This window comes from Oxyura jamaicensis, chromosome 3, assembly GCF_011077185.1.
Source record: "Oxyura jamaicensis isolate SHBP4307 breed ruddy duck chromosome 3, BPBGC_Ojam_1.0, whole genome shotgun sequence".
NCBI classification, from domain to species: domain Eukaryota; kingdom Metazoa; phylum Chordata; class Aves; order Anseriformes; family Anatidae; genus Oxyura; species Oxyura jamaicensis.
The window spans coordinates 25451372-25466751 of NC_048895.1; the positions used below are offsets into that span (position 1 = coordinate 25451372).

At 46.5% G+C, this 15380-nt stretch overlaps 1 long non-coding RNA gene across 1 annotated transcript; it reads left to right on the plus strand.

Annotated features, from left to right (window-relative positions):
- The first annotated feature begins 10072 nt into the window (after positions 1 to 10072).
- On the plus strand, positions 10073 to 12056 carry LOC118164783. Its single transcript, XR_004749668.1, has 2 exons — positions 10073 to 10185; positions 10674 to 12056. It is a non-coding gene; the product is annotated as an uncharacterized LOC118164783 (long non-coding RNA).
- Positions 12057 to 15380: the final 3324 nt, after the last annotated feature.

Genomic DNA, 15380 nt, shown 5'->3' on the forward strand with positions numbered 1-15380 from the left:
TTAGTACGTTACAAAGAGCTATCTAAATCCAGTCATATGCGCGTATTGCATTCCAGAGGTGGGATCAGAGCTCGGTAAACACGCTCTAATGAGATAGGGTGTTAGGCTGAGTTTTAACCTAGATTTCTACTTGCTGGCATGGGTACCAGGAGCAGTGTGCCACCAGGGTGCCTAGACTGTGGACCACTCCTAGGCCAAGCTCAGCTGTCTGCTGCTGCCCATACTCTGCCACTGGTGTCCAGCTAGTTTAAAGCTGTCTCAGGGATGCCTGGCCAAGACATCTCATGACCTTGGATGACTGGTTTTGTATGCTCTGTCACTGACAAACTCCCACCACATCCTCCATGCCAGTCACCTTGAGAGCTTCCCTTCTACCCTGCTGCTCCCCATGTGTGTCTGAGCTCTTGGGCTTGCTGGTTTGGACCAAAGTGAGAAGCCTTTTAGCACCTTGGAAAAGGGGCTACTCTGTGAAGGCAGGGGCTCTGGGAGGCATGTGTGTGCTGTGATGGGGCTGGGTGGTCCCAACCCCCTGCACCAAGGGTCAGGATGACTTTGCTGGTCTAGAAAATTGGCTGCTGCAGAACATGCAGGTCATCCTGCCCCATACTTCCTGCTCCCCCAGTTCCTCCCTCTCGGTGCCTACAGCAAGACTTTAGGAGGGGTCTTCTCTCTCAGAAACACTTTCCTAAGCTCTGTGTCTTTTATCTGATTCAGATTAGGTTTCTTTCTGCTTTTCTCTTCTCTCTGTCTACACACAGAAGAGTGATACCCCCACAGGAGAGGGACCGGACACACTCCAAATGATGTCAGATTTGATTTATTATTGTTTAATATCATGTTGCTTACTGTTGCTGTTGCATGGAATTAGCTCAGTTTGGGAAAGATTGCTCTCCTTTGGACAGGACAGATGGTCTGTAAATTATTATTATTTTTTTCTTGTCTAACTAGATATCTAAGACAGGCTGTTCTTTCACTGGGGCTTTACTTAGGCAATATCTTCTGTTAGCAGAAATGGTGAGGGAGAAAGTGGGAATGTGGGGGGGAGCAAGCGGAGGATGAGCACACTACCATGGTTGAGGTTTCTCTCTCTGTCTCCTCATCTCCCCTCTGCAGAGCCTCCTTCCTCTCCTGCCATCCCTGCAGAGACCCTGTCTCCGAGGAGCTTCCCAGTGGTCTCACTCAGAGTTGTGTCTGGGACGGGGCCAGTGCCAGACAGTGCAGGGAAGAGGGGCAGGAAATCTGGCTGTGGGTAATTATGAGCTAACCTGTTCAGATGTGTAGTTCTGCCTTAATCCCCCTCAGTCAGGGCTGGTCTGTATCCTGGAGCAAAAGGGCTTCGATCTCTTAGATTTTTATTCTGTCTTATGTAGCTCTGGATGTTCTTTCTTATCCATTGAAACATCTGATCCTTTCGTGCTTCCTGCAGAGCTCTTGGCCTCCCTGATGACAATGATTTCCATCTGTGCTCTCCCTCAGATCATTTCCAGGCTCCTTTTGGTGAGCGTGTGGGTTTGCTGAGATCTGAGCTCCTGTTTTGTGAATGAGCTCAAGGGCTTGCTGGGGTGACTGTTTGAGCTCTTGCTGCTGAGCAAGCTCCACAAAGCAGAGCCCCATCCTGCAGCTGGCAGGGCTCTGTGGGGCCTGGTCAATGGATGGGCCCTCTTGTGCTTCTTGCCAGGATCACAAGCCAAGCTTTTTGGGCTGTTCAGAGTGAGGAGAAGAAGACTCCACGCAGGAGCAGAGGAAGGGAAGACACCCAGAACCCACATGCTTGAGCCACCTCCAGTGTCAGTTTTAGCAGGGACGCTACCTGACACATGCTTTATTTCTTTTACATCCACTGGGCAGATGGAGAACACTACATTTGTTGCCACCACTACTTTTAGTATCCAGCCCTCAAACGCATAGACCTATATCGTCTAGAAATGTTCCCTTATTTTGTTTGGCCTGACTCCTGGAGGACATAACTGTGGGTTTCCGAATATTTAACGCCAATGTGTTATTTATAAGCCATGTCGGAAACATCCTGAGCATGTGGATTTTTACTGAGTAGAGTCTGGGTTTGGTATGTCCACACACCTCGGGTTTGCCTTTCTGCAATGCTTTCTGTGGTGATTGCATTTGAGGTTAGCAATGTCTGTAGCTGTGCCAGTCTCATGACATTCTCTTCTTAACATCTTCAAATCTACTGGCAAACAACAACGAAACAAGAAAAGATGGGTAGCGAAGGACTGAGGGAGAACTTGTGTGCTTTGGATCCTGTTTAAACTCCTAGCAGCCACCACACCCCTTGTCTCTGCTCTTTACTGGCCCCCTAACAGAGGTCTCACCCTTTTCTTCTGAGATGGTGACCGCTGGGCCTGGCAGAGCACCCCCACCTGCAACCACCTCCTGGGAAGGAGCAAGCGAAGGAGAAGTGAGCCTCCTCCCTCAGTACTGCTCCATCCGCCCACCCCTCATGGTGGTGTGTGAAGGGAGCTCGTCTTCATACTGTCTGCCCATGGTGTCCCTCCTCAGCAGCTTCTCCTCCAGGACGCACAACCCCAGTTCGGCCCAAGGGCCTGGCGATGAGCTGAGAGCCAGCCTCATTCCTGGGGCCTGGCATTTTCCTTCTCCTGCAGGAGCAATTAGGCTGCCCCGAGGCCGCCTTCAGCCGGCTGATGTTATCTCCACCCTGACGCAGGCGAGCAGCCCTAAACCCTTGTAACAACCATGCCAGGGTCACTCTCTCCCTGCTGCCTGCGTGTTCCTACCTGTGAGATAGGCTGGCTTCCAGGGCTCTTCCAGCTATCTTCAGCCAGCGGGCAAAGCCTTTCCTTTCACAGCACCAAAGCCTGAGAAAATCCCTTTGCCCTGTGCTTGAGGTGAGCCCTGAAGGCTGTGTGAAGGGGAGATGCACCCTGTGGCTCCTGCAAAAGCAATGCTTTGCTTTGTGTGCTCCAGACATGGAGCTGCTCTGCCAGGGAGTTATCCAGGGGAGAGACTTGGCTTCCTCACCAAACCACAGAAGTCTCCACGTTTTCTGCCCCTTAACTGAGACAAGATAAAAGCCTGCGTCAGGGGTGTCTGCTCCTGCTGACACCATCGTAACCAGCAGGCCTGCTCTGCTTGAGCGTTAATTGTGTCTAGAAGTGCTCCCCACTGCTCTATGTCACTGCTGAGGGAGAGGTGATCTCTACCCTGGAAAGCTTTTACCTAATCAGACAAGACAGATAGGCAGGGAGACTGAGAGGAGGAAGTGGCACTTTGTTTGCCCAGGGCCACATGCCAGATGAGTTGCAGCAGTAGGATGTGAAGCCAGGCCTGGCGGTGCTTATGCCACAGGTCCACATCACCTCCATGGCAGGGCTCCAGCAGAACGTGGTGGTGGACACATCCTGGGGCCCATCACCAACATCCAGCCCACCATTCCCCTTCACTGCAGGGATGCAGGAGGGCATGTTCCTTGCTGAAAAGCCTGGTCTGGCTGGGGATGAGTGTAGGAGGACCTGGAGATGAGCAGTGTCTGACCAGCAGCCCCCTCAGAGCAGATGGAACACTGTTTGTAGCTGGGCATATGAGGGATATGAGACTAGAGGCAGGGGCAAGAACATGTTGGGTTTGACACTGGTAACACTGTTGGGACTGGACACTGTAGGGGTGGACACTGCTCCATATGCTGTAGAACACATCTCCGTACAATCCGTGATTTGTCATTGGTCAACTCTCTACCCTGTATCATCCAGTTTTGCTACAGAGGTAAGGGGTTTGACAGGAAAAACAAAGAGACTGGGCCAGGCTAAGGCCCTTCTTGCTGAGCAGCTCTGTTCTGCTACCCACAATTATTTGGGGTACATCAAGATCTTTAGTTTTACATCCTGGCAGAACATTTTATATCTTATGATGATTGCAAGTTCTTTAAACAGCAAGCCAAGGTCTTGCAAAGGAGGGGAAGGACAAGGGTGAAAGAAAAAGGCCCTGAACTGTGAGACAGAGTGTAAGAAAGATCCTTATTTCAGCTGTTTCAGCAGACTGAGTTTCCTCCAGATACCAAGAACCATTTGGGAGCTGCTTGCTGCTTCCCAAAGCCCTTAAGCATGAATGGGAGAAGAGGTGAATTAGGAACGGTGTGCTTCCACAGAGCTGGGAGGACCGTGGCTACCAGACTTCAGGTTCAGCCTGGTCTGCAAGCCTGCTCACACATTGTAGCCCACAGAATTACATTAGCAGGACTCTTTTTGTCCCATTCTGCTACTTCTGATATTGGGGTCACTTGGTGTTGTGCTCTCTGGCTTTGTTGGTTAAAGAAAGTTAGCTGGGACAAGCAGTGAGATGCTTCACCTTTCTCCCTGATCGGAGGAGCCAGCCCCATACAATTAAGCAGCTTAGCTCAAGGCAACAGAAGACATTATTGCTGGGCTCCTCTGCTCTGCTTGAACTCTGTTATCCATGCTAAAAATGTTAGAGAAAGAAAACATTTCCTTCTCTCCCCGGCGTCTCCCTGGCGCTGGCTGGGTGGCAGGTGCATATCTGAGATACCTGTATGCACGTCTATCTGATCACCCTTTCTCCTCACTTCAGGCTGTTTAATTTGAGGTGGGGAGGTAGCTGGTTTCCTGACCGAGCACAAACACCTGGCCAGGTGTGACTCTCAGCCCTCCTTGGGGGAAACCTCTCTGGTTTGGCAACCTTCCTACCTCTCGGGGAGAGAACTCATCTTGGCTGCTGAAGGCACCATGCAAAACTCTCCACCTGCCCCTTAGGAAACAGCAGGGGTGGAGAAGAATCCCAGTGCTTCCCTCCTTCCTGCCTCTAAGTGCTTTGGTGGTTCTCCATCTTCCTCCTCTGCTGGGCCTGAGACAGAGATTGGATGCTGGGGCATGTAAAACAACCTACTTTAGGTTGAGAGCAGTCCCTCGGCTCTTTACACTGTAGGTGAAGAGCTTGAGCTTGTCTTGTTCTGCAGATTTGGGAGTTTTTTCAGATAGGCATACATATTGCACAGATTATTCTCTTCTTGTTATGAATATTCATGCTGCATGCAGTCCCACTCCACCTTATCTAGGCAAAAATGTGTAATGCTAAAAGAAAAATACACACGTACTTGTATGCTCATACATGGATACATCTTCAATGCATGAAACTGAACCTCATACCTACCCCTGAACACAGCAGGTGCTTGAGGGAAGGGTGTATTCACTCCTGTTCAAACCCACAGAGCGTCTGTTCCTTCATGGCTGGTTCCCGTTATTTCCTATCTACTTACCCATGTGTCACTAAGCCTTGCCTTGTTACTCAGGCATGTTTCCCAGTCATAACTTACTGTGGGTTTTCACATTCAGGTGCTATTATCACCCATTCATGTATTAATAAAGACAACTAAAGACCTGTTTTGCCGAAAATGCTCCTTCCAGGGAAGATTCCTCTAATCCAGCTTCCACCTTGCCGGTTAGAAAGTTCCCTAAGTCTGTTGGCACAATGTATTGGAGAATTGGCCTGGTTGCTTCCAATCCAATAAACTAAAAGGGTGTCCTGAGCTCAGTGGATGAGATGTGGACACTCCCAAAGTGCTACTGGCTGTGAAGCGGCCCTGCTGTCGATGTTGGTTCATATCATAGTGGCTGGAACATGAGCTGCTTAGGAAAACGGAGTGGCAGGGCTCAGGAGTCAGGGCATGGAGGGCAGAGTCCAAACCCGAACAGGAAGGAGTAGGGAGATTTGTGCGGGTGAACCCAATCCAGCTTGTGCCGGATGCTGGAGCACACAACCTCTGACAGCACAGCCTACTGTGGACATGCTGAACTATGCAGAGAGATCTTTCTCTTTCGTTTGAGAGACACAGGTTTCATCACTCCGACTGGGAGAAGCTCAGAACTGGCTTGGCTCCAAGGTGGACAGCCATGCAGGATTAGGTAGGAATATGAGCTTTTTTCTTTATGAAGGTTGTCTGATTAAAATTGCAGGTCTCAGGCCTGTTCCTTGAGGAGACTGCACAGGATTTAGGAACAAAGCTGCAGATGCCTGCTGCATATCAGCAACAGAATTTGCTGTCAAATGGGGAAAGCTCCTCTGTGCAGGGAGGAGAGCTTTCTGATGGGCTAGATAACCATCTGCAGGAGGGAAGGACCACTGCAAGCCTTCCCACCTCCTGCCTTACACGTGAGGGCACCGCAAGCTGCCTTCTCCATGATTGATACCTGGTGAGCTAAATAAACCACTTGCATTGTATGTGTAACAGGAATGAGGAAAGAATGAGTCCAAGAGGGCAGATATTAGTCAGGCTGCCTTGGGCACTACTAGGAGGTCTCAAGATAACACTGCAATACAGTCATGTAAGGAAGGGATTAACTCTGAATTTGTACTATTGTGGGCTGGGGGCCGCAGCTGCTGGTGTGGAGTCTGATGTTTGGGTAGGAGTCACCAAAGTGTCAGAACTGGGAGAACTGTGTGGTCCTAGAAAGTGACACATGGACCTTTAGGGAAAGGAGGGCCTCTGCTTGTGGAGTGGTGTTAGGAGAGGGCTTCATTTTCCAGTCTAGCAGGTGGCACGTCACACTGGGACAGGCAATGATGGACTCATTTCTGAAGCTGCTTGTCCCCATGTTCCTGCAGACACAAATACTCCCCCCAGTGCTTTTACAACATAGAGAGGAAAGTGACTTCATGACATTCCTTTTCTGACTGTTTCTCTGGCATGTGCTTTCTAAACATAGATCTAAAAATCAGAAAGCACCAGGAGAATTATGGGTTTCTACACCCTATTGTGCTTTATAATAATTATAATTATTGTAAATACGGCCCAGACACTGTAATTTTCTGCTCTCCATTGGGTCTTTCTTTTTCATTTTCTTCTTCTTTTTATGACTGTTTTCTAAGAAAGTTTTCATATGTCACCTTATAGATGGGAAATGGCAGAGTCAGCTCTTAAAATAAAAGGAGGGGAGTGGCTTGGGGGGATGGAGAGGGATGAGAAGGGAGTGAATAGAGAGAAATGTCATGTAGTCTGTGGTGAGGGCACCAGTGGGGACAATCAGGAGACCTGGTTCTGTACCTAATCTAATGCCAACCTGCTATGTGATTATAGGCTCCATCTTCATACCTATTTTTGGCTGTGGGGGCCTTCTCTTTTCTCTTCCATTGCTTGGCTCAGCAGCTCTCTGATCTTAAGTTTAGAGGTGCTGAGCACTTTTCACGTGTCATGTCTGGTTGAAGTTATTGTGTGAAGACACAGTATAGATACTTGGATAGGTGGAAGTTAGTCTATACAACATTGTTTAGGTACAGTCCTGTTTACACTATGGATGGATGTACACTATGGTACAGCCTTTGGTTCTATTCCCTTTGAGCTCCCAGAGCATTGATGTGGCTGAGATGTGTCTTCCTGCGTTGGTTTCATTCTTGGTGGAAACCAAAGAAATCAAACTTGGTTTCATTCTCCTGGAAACTAAGACGTGGGGTAGAGTGGAGAGTGAAACCAGAGGAAACCAGAATGTGGCCAGGATATGGACTTAGGCAAAGTGCAAAATACTCCTACACCTCAAAGAACAGGCACAGCTAATGTCATCTGCATCTTTGCAGAGGAGTGTTGAGGACAGGAAAGGTGCAGTAAACAGGATTTGAGGGAAAAAAAAAAAAAAAAAAAATATCTGGATAACCTGAAGTCAGGCAAGAGAGCTTACATTGACTTCAGACTGAACTTTAAGAAAAAAGAAAATGGAAAGAAAATGGAGAAAAAAGGTAGGATGAGGGGGGATTAGACCTGGTAAAAATCAGAACATTGGGGATATAATGTGATGGACAAAATCACAACAATATATATATATGTTATTATTATTATATAATATAATGTGATGAAAAGAAACCACAAAAATATTGATGTGATGTAGAGAATAGGAAAGCAAAAGACAGGCAAAGAAGAAGTCACCTGGAAGGAGAATCACCATTTTAAAATAAGGAACTGATTTGAAACATCATCACTGGAAACCAAGCAGAGATCTGGATTGAACTGTAAATATTTTATCCAAGTTTTTTTTTTCCAGGCAGGATAGTTGAACAGACTCTCACTGAGAATTAAACTTCTTTCTGTCCTCAAGAGTCCTTACTGGAGACTTCCACAGCAAACCAAAATGAGCTGCTCTTCACCAAAAACAAGGTGATAAAAACTTGATTTTATGTCTTTTAAAACAAATGGAGGAGTCTTTGTGGGTTACTTTATAGGAAGAGTGTTGGGTTTACACTGTGGACTAGGGGCTTGAGAGATACAGATAGGTATTTTTCTGCTGATGAATAGAGATGCAGTTTAGCAGTTGCAGCTGGTAATGGAGCACAGGTTTTGACTTCTAGTTCCAGGTGTGGGAAATAGACCATAGTCTGGAAGTGAAAAGTGGGCTGGTGCAGTTTAGAATTTAATTCCTGCCTTTCCTGCTGACCTACAGCAACTTACTGAGTCTCTGTCTCAGTACAGCAACACCAATTAATTGCCTCACACAGGATTTCCCTGATGCCTAAGTCGCTGTTTGCAAAGTGCACAGAAATCTGCTGGTGAAAGGTGGTTTAGAGGAACAATGATTTACCTTATGAAGCAAGAACTTCTTACAAGAAGGTTTGTGTAGTTGCCTCAGGCCATCCATAAATAAACTTCTATTGCAGGCAATGCAATAGGCTGAGCACTATGCATTAAAGGAACAGTTGCTGTAGTATTTGGAAATAAGTCAAATCCTCTACTATCTGCATTTCTTACAAATACCACAAATTCTTTAGGTTTGTGCCTCCACCATTCCAAGCTGTTGCTTTGACTTGCTAATAGAACTCTGTAGTAAAATAAATAAATAAATAAATAAAAATGTGTGCTTCTTTTATTTATGGTTCTAACATTCAGATGTTACCTCATGCCCAGCAAGACAGCGGGGACATGGAGTCTGCTGGATTCCAGGAGGAAGGGTCTGCAGGAATTCTGGAGGGGAAACTGCCAACTAGGTATTTATGGAAAGGGGGTGATCTGGTTGAATTCGAGAATGTACTAAAAACTAGACACTTATCTGGTGTCAATTGACAGTTTCATTGAATGAATTGGAGCTCTTCTGATTTATAGCTACTGAGGGTTTGGCCAAGTCTATATAAACAGCTCTAATCAAACCCCTCTAACGGCAGCAAGAACTAGTACCAAGAGATAAATCTAGGTGAGCTATAGGTCCTTGCTGGTTATCTTTCCAAACTCTGCTCTTGTCACTGCAAAGAGTGCATGGAGCTTTCAGGATCCAGGTTCAGTGAGCTCACTTTCCACCCATCTCAGCCTTGCTAATCAAACTTCTTCAGCCTGTGATGAGTTGCTGATCACAGTTAAAAACAAACAGCAAACATAAACAGATGAGCAGCCCCCAAAATGATTGCATCAGGTGGGGGCCAAGATATGGAGAAAGCTTTAAGTGGCAAATTCTAGTTTGGCCCATGGACAAAATATGAAGTAGAGCAATCTTCAGAATGGTAGTAATGCTTGTTTGCTCTCTTCTTAACTATGTGCACCATATGCTTCCCTTGCCTAGCTCCATCTGCCGAGTGCTGATGACTGGTATGGGTTTTCAAAGTAAGGGAGGGAAGAGACCTAGTGTTTGGTCACAGGTGCTTGACAAGGTCAGACAATAGAAAGTAAATGTTTTTTGAGCAAGTAATCACTACCAATGGTGAGGGACCGCCTAGCCTTGCAACTCAACTCTTAAGTTGAGTTTGGCTGACTTTCTGAGACAGATGCTTTATCTTGCTCAGCATTATCAAAGACGAGGAAGAGATGGCTGGCAGAAGTGTTACAGTTGGTAGTAAGCAGATATTAAGGAGGAAGCTGGACTAAAATTGCCTGAGGATCTTTGTAAGCATGAAGTTTTAAGGATCTGACTGCTCAGACAGCAACCAATGATTGTGGGCTCACGTCACCTCCCCTGCAGACCTGCTCATGGTGTTGGAGCAACACTCAGAGGCTGTTTCACCAGCAGCAGACGGAGGTTGGCTGAGACGTAACTGTTACCCACTGCACTTAGGTGCAAGGTTGCCAGAGGGCTGCAAAGCACCTGCTGCCTCTGGACCCTGGTGATTGGTTTTGCATGACTCAACATCGACCCCAGGCTCCTGGGCTAGGTATGTTGCTTGAAGGACACAAAGAGGGGACAACCTGAGGAGCCAGAGTAAGCAGCCAGCAGTTTAATTTCAGCATAGGTAAGTACAAGGTAATGGAACATGAAAGACCAATTTAAACTACTTATGTAACAGGACGGTACCTAAATTAATTGTTTCTTACTCAGGAAAACATCAAGGTCTTTTTCAGGCTCCTTGAGCAAAAGCACTCACAATAGCTAGCTAGTACTGAAAAGGTTGTATGATAATGCCTTTCTATGAATCAGAATTCTGTCTATATTTGAATTGATGTGCTCAGATTTTGTCACTTTTCTGTTCAGAAATAGAAGGTACCTAAAGATAGATGATGCAGATTATTAGGAGACCTAGAATGATTTCACAAAGAAAAGATTAGAAGCATTAATTTTGTAAGAGGGATGTGATATAGGAATGAAAAGAACAATGACAGGGAAAAGGCATGAGACCCAGTTATTTATCCTTTATTAAAATACCAGAATGTGAAAGAAAAAGCTTATGACTTACAATACTGAGCCTGAAATACTAATAAAGAAACACACTGTTTTACACAGTATGCAACCTGTGGAATTCATTGTTCGAAAATACTACTGAGGCCAAGAGCTTTGGAAGATATTACTCTCACATTTTCCATACAGGAGCAATAAAAATATCATCCACCCCTACACCAGCTGGGATAAAGAACCTACAAGGGATATAAATCTTCATCTTTCATGACAATAATTGCTGTGAGCTAGACTAGGAAGACTATTGCATAACTGTCCACCGTGAGGGTTTTCTACCTCCCATGAAGCACGTGGTGCTGGCTGCTGGCAGAGACGGGCTGCTTGGAGGGGCATGTCTGTTTTCCCTTTCCATTCCTCCTCTCCCCAGACACATCCTTTTATCTGGAACAGATCCTTCAGCTGTCCTGCTGGAGACCTTTGGAGCAGTGGAGCATCACACGGGACAGACCACCATCCTGGGCTCTCCTGGCAGCTCAGGGCTGTATTTGGTGTGCCTGGCATTATTCTGGTGAGCTGGGGGAAATGAGACATGTCTCTGGCCTTGGGAGATGTGAAAGCTGGTAGCCCTTTATCATACTCCCCACAGGGGCAAACTCCATGGGTACGAGTCAGCACCAGGGAAGATGCCTGTCTGATGCAGACGTCAGCATTCCCCTCAGACAGAGGTTTTCTGGTGAATCGCTGCTGCTCTGAGAGGCTGTGATCAGAGAGCATGAGGCCGTTCCCTTAGGCAGATGGTGCCCAGCCTGTGAATTGGTTTGGAGAGGAGGACTGAAAGTCTGGATTTGGCCTAAAATTTGGTACGGAGGTGTGAAGAACCAAAAGTTCTGGTGTTTGAAGTCTGCACTGGAATTAGAGGGAAGAAACCTAGGGTCTCTGGAAACACTGCATCAGATTCTGAGCCCAAAGGGAAGAGATGTCTTCTCCTTGCCAGAAGATTCATTATTGCTATTCATGTGCAGCGTGGTTAGGTGCCAGCCAAGAACGGGACTCCACTGCTCTAGGCAATGTTCATACAGAGTAGAAGATACAAATCTAACAGATGTGGCTATTTCAATGTTTAGAAGCGATGAGGAGCAGGGTGAACACCAAGGCTGTGGATTGTCCTAACATGCTGAGAAATGGGGCCAATGATGTAAGCTCTCCTTAGTGCTTGCCTACTGTTTTTCAGGGAGACACGCTAAACTTTTCCAAAGGAAGAGAAATTCTGAAAGGTATTCGCAAGCCAAATCAATTTATTCTTAGAATTTTCATGCAAAGTGGGATTTCCAACTGTTTCCAGTTTGGGAATTTGAGTTTCACATTTAGTATTTCATTTACATTCCAGAATTTCAAAGCACGAGTCAGAAATCCTAGTTCATGCCCTTTCTGTGTTTTATCATGATTACTGCCTGTTTTAGAATAAAGCGTAGTGCATAATATGGCAAGAGATTTGAAGCGTTCCATTCTTTTATTTTTAAACGCAATTAGGAGCAGCTGTTATATAGTACTAATTAAAAAATCTTATCTTTCTTTACAGATCAAAGTGACTTTTATTTGTTTTGTAACAAAACAGTCTGACAAAAAGTCAAACACAAAAAGTGTCAAACTGCTTCATTACAAAACAAACAGGAGACACTTTGATCTGTGAAAAAAGATAAGGTTTTTAATTAGTACTAAATAAGAGCTGTCCATCATGATTTAAGAAAGGAAATAAAACTCCAATATTTCAAGTCTTTTAGATAGTGATGTGCATGTTGAGGTGCTGCCATATAGTAAAAGAGAAGTACAATAAAAATTGGGATACAATTTTGAAAATTATAAATTCACTGAAATATATTTCTCAATGCAAAGCAGAGGAGGCACCCATATTGAAGTATTTTGCCAGGGGAAATTTCCATTGACATCAATATCTTGTTATTTAAAACGATGCATTTCATCAAAATATCTTTTAGAAGGAAAAGCTATGTTTAAAAACATTCCAGCCAGCATTGCCTGCAGACACGGGTTTCAGCCGCGGCCCTGCTGGGTGGGGTATGAAGGTAAGTAAGAACATCAGGCAGAAGCAGCTTCACCACCAGGACTGATGACATGTTTGCGGTGGGGTGGGATGCAGCTCTCCAAGACCATACCACCTGCTCACTCCCTCATCGTAATTCTGGTCTTTCTGCCGGGACCTTGCCACCCCTCTTCGCTCGCAAAGGGTCAAGCAGTGGTCTAAGCCACGGTGTTCAATTTGCTCTTCCCTTCCACCTTGCTGTTAACAGACGGCAAATTTCCTGCAGGATCCCCACTGAAAGGGTCCTCAAAACAGCCTCCTGTGATCTCAGGGGCAAGCAAACATCAGCCTCAGTCCAATTCTTGGACGTCAGCTCTGCCCCTTGTTCCCGGATCATTGAGAGCTGCTGGGTTATGCAGCTTGCTTTTCACAGCCTCCTGTTTATCTCACCTTTGGTCCTGCTCCGTGTTTACAGTTAAAGCTGTTCATTCAAGTGCCATATACTTGGTCAGGATTTGCTGAGGGAGCAAAGTTCCTCAGGCAGAAGACAAGAGCAGGGGATAAACAGCCTGTGGCTGCTACACTTGTCTGTTGCTTGCTTCAGGGAGGTTGCTCAAGACAGGCTGGCAGCTAATATGTACAGAAAAGATAGCAGCAGCAGTACGTCGGCAAAATTTGGAGGCCTCCGAGACTCTCTTTTGTTTTTGCTTCTCAGTGATTTCTCGGTGTCTTTATGATGATGATGCAGCAATTGAAGATTTCCAGTATTTTATCAGGAATGTCTTTTTATGGTTGCACTAAATTCTTAAACAGAGATGGGGTGACTGCTTCTGCTGCCTCACCCCAGCACTTCACATTTACAGTCTCACATGCTTGTGTTCTAGCTATGGTAGATAAAATGATATAAATAAATAAAAAGTAACAGGGAGAAAAGATCTCTTTTACCTGGACCAAATCACACACTTTGGAAAAAACGACTGTCTTTCAGGCACCCAACAGAAGGTTTCTCCTCAGTCACTCACATCCCACAGTAATACAAAATATTAAGACTCCGAGCTTTAGTTCTTCAAAGAAGAAAACCTTGGCGAGCTGGGATTTTTTGACAGGATCCTTGATATCTATGCAAGTCAAGCACAGGCCTCCAATGCTGTGAGAATCCCTCAGTCATTGCTGCAACTAAAATCCCATGAAATTATTTGGGATACGAGAAATTCAAGGCCGCGAGTGAAAGGCAATAACCTGTTGCTTAAGAGGTAAATAAAGCAGCACAGAAGTGGGAACCACTGGAGGAGAATGTTAACCTAGTCAGGGCCATGAAGATATATCTGCATATTAAAGGGCAACAAAAATATTGTGTGAAAGTCAAAAACGGGTGATTGTTTACACAATTTCAAAGGAACCCTTGAGATAATATTTACAGAGGGTCAGGAGAGGAGAATCGAGCCATTTATCCAGGAAACCATACTGAATAAAAGTGGAAATGGCAACAACGCTGTGCCAGGGGTCAAGACCATGCATGGGCGTAGCGTTTCCACCGCTTCCCTCAGCCTGGCGGTGACGCTAGGGAAGGGAGGTCCTGCAGGTGGATCAGGCCTCACATTGTTGTGTCTCAGGCCACATGTTGTGGCTCCTGTGGTGAGAGCAGCCCTCACAGAGCAAGACCGTGTGCAGGTTAAGAGCTAGCTGCCTTGGTAGGCAGCGTGGTATAAACGTGAAGGATTAGAGCTGAGAGGCTGAGGTGAGGTGACCCAGTGAGCTGTATTTTCTAGATGTTGAGGCTGAGGAATCACAGGGTTGCAGGCCAGGCCCATAAGTGAAAGCTATCCCTGTCCAGAAGAGCCATTGTCATCTCACCTATGCCCAAAGACTACCTACTAGAGGAACTATCCACCCCAGAGTCCCTCTTGTCCAGGTACATCATTTTGGTGACCCAGGGGGATCCCTTTGGGTGCAGAGGGATGATGTCTTCACTTTAGGATGTTACCTGTGGCTGTCAGAGCATCTTCTGCCCCCTGAGCTGTCCCACCAGAGCTCCCTGGAGCCTCCTGGGTGCTCCCACAAAGCTCTGGCCAGGCATGCTCCCTCATGCCTGAGCCCCAGAAAATTCACAAGCCTTCAGCCCTGGGCAGGCTCACCCTCCAGTGGGACTTCTAACTTCATCTTTCATCCTCCTCCTCCCCTGCAGACATTGCCCTCTCCAGGCTCATTCCTCCACAACCCACAACCCCTGCTCCTTTCCAAGAGAGTGCAATGGTTCATCCCACCCCAAATCCTTAATTCCTGCATTTCCCGTACCGTTCTTTTATACCCTGAAATCACAGCCTCTTTTCGCACCAACCACTCCCTGCCCAGGCTCACCATGGGAGGTCAATCACCTTGCTGAGTATTAATCAAGGTTTCTTGGCAGCCTTCCCCAGGGAGGGGACCCGGTATTCTTACGTAGCCCACGTGCTCCCAGGGCTGTGCCAGTCCAGCGCAGGCAGCAAGCGGCTGAGCTGCTGCTTTGGTGGCAAGCTACATGACAAGTCCACAAAGATGCTTCTTTGCTTTCCCCTCAAGATCTTCCCAAAGATGAAATAATATAACACATGCAGTACTGTGTTATGATGGAGTAGATGCTGGGGCTGTGGTGAGGGAGGGGGATTGACCTCACAAGGGTCACTTTAGCCAGTTTTCCTGTTTGCTTATTAAGGGGAAAAATGCTTTCTTTTGCAAGTGTCAAGAGGTGAGTCAGGCTTGCTGAGCCAGCCATCACCGGTATCTGCGAGGAGTTTGTG